The sequence below is a fragment of the Lagenorhynchus albirostris genome, chromosome 4, assembly GCF_949774975.1.
Source record: "Lagenorhynchus albirostris chromosome 4, mLagAlb1.1, whole genome shotgun sequence".
Taxonomy (NCBI): domain Eukaryota; kingdom Metazoa; phylum Chordata; class Mammalia; order Artiodactyla; family Delphinidae; genus Lagenorhynchus; species Lagenorhynchus albirostris.
The window spans coordinates 18927965-18929549 of NC_083098.1; the positions used below are offsets into that span (position 1 = coordinate 18927965).

The 1585-nt window shown below is 43.0% G+C and overlaps 1 pseudogene; it reads left to right on the forward strand.

Annotated features, from left to right (window-relative positions):
* Positions 1 to 457: 457 nt before the first annotated feature.
* On the forward strand, positions 458 to 971 carry LOC132519191 (small ribosomal subunit protein eS24-like; annotated as a pseudogene).
* The last annotated feature ends 614 nt before the right edge of the window (positions 972 to 1585 follow it).

Sequence of the window (1585 nt, forward strand, 5' to 3'; positions counted from 1 at the left end):
ACATAATCTACAAGATGATGCAGTAGGGGAGAAGAGTTTCTATGGAATATTTATTTATTTATTTATTATTTATTTATTTTTTTGCGGTACGCGGGCCTCCCACTGCTGTGGCCTCTCCCGTTGCTGAGCACACGCTCCGGATGCGCAGGCTCAGCGGCCATGGCTCACGGGCCCAGACGCTCCGTGGCATGTGGGATCTTCCCGGACCGGGGCACGAACCCGTGTCCCCTGCATTGGCAGGTGGACTCTCAACCACTGTGCCACCAGGGAAGCCCTCTATGGAATATTTATAATAAAACTCATTCTCAAGGAGAAAATTGTTAAGAGGGCCAAGCTTATTTGGACAATTCACTTTCCAGCTTTGGCCTCCCGAGGTCCTTCCATGAGCATTGATATGATTGGCTGGTGGAAAATAGTTCTCTTTTCCTTCCTGGCTGCTTGACGATTAACTGCCATCATGAACAACACGGTAACTATCTGATCCAGAAAGTTCATGACCAACCGAATACTTCAGCGGAAACAAATGATCATCGATGTCCTTCATCCTGGGAAGGCAACAGTACCTAAGACAGAAATTCAGGAAAAACTAGCCAAAATGTACAAGACCACACCAGATGTCATCTTTGTGTTTGGATTCAGAACCCATTTCGGTGATGGCAAGACAACTGGCTTTGGCATGACTTACAATTCCTTGGATTATGTGAAGAAGGATGAGCCCAAACACAGGCTTGCAAGACATGGCCTGTATGAGAAGAAAAATACCTCAAGAAAACAGAGAAAGGAATGCAAGAACAGAATGAAGAAAGTTGGAGGGACTGCAAAGGACAATGTTGGTGCTGGAGATGAAGAAATGAAGTGTCCAGCAGTGAGCTGGAGATTGGGCAGCAGAAGGAATAAAGACTCTGCAGTGATTGTATCTTTGGAGACTGTGCAGCTTTTTCATGAGAGAGTTAATAAACTAAGACTTTAAAAAAAAAAAAAGATGGTGAGGTTCTATCTTTGATCTTAGGAGTGGAAGACATTCTTCTCCTAGGCAGTTCCTTGATCTCAAAGCCCTAACACCACTGGGACTAATAAAATTCTAAGCCCAGGCCTATCTTGAGATTCTTTCCTTAGTCCCTACTTAGATGTTCTTATTTGGCATGACTTTCCCAGTGCTGTCTCCCTGCCTCATGTCCACATCTGCTTGGTCCTCATGGTTTAACATTAGAAAAGAGATGAATCACAGCCTTATACTATGTTAAAGACCACTACCATCTACTCGGTGACAGCTGCCTATATTCAAATTATAATGCCTAAGAAATCACAACCAGATTCTAACATAGTGTGCATTATAACCTTCATCCAACATCCCTGAAAACAAATTTAAGAGCTGTTCACTCAAATAATGACTCTCATCAATCAAACAGAAAAAATGGGGGGGAGGGCAAAGAGTTGGTCAGAGTGACTTCTGCGTCTTGCAGTCTCTGAGAATAACAAGAAAACATGGGAAAAATATGAAAACCGTTGGCTTGAAAGCATTAGGAAACTAGCAAAATATGGGCTATATTCCAGAACAAGATGTGGTAGAAAATGAACTCCAGAG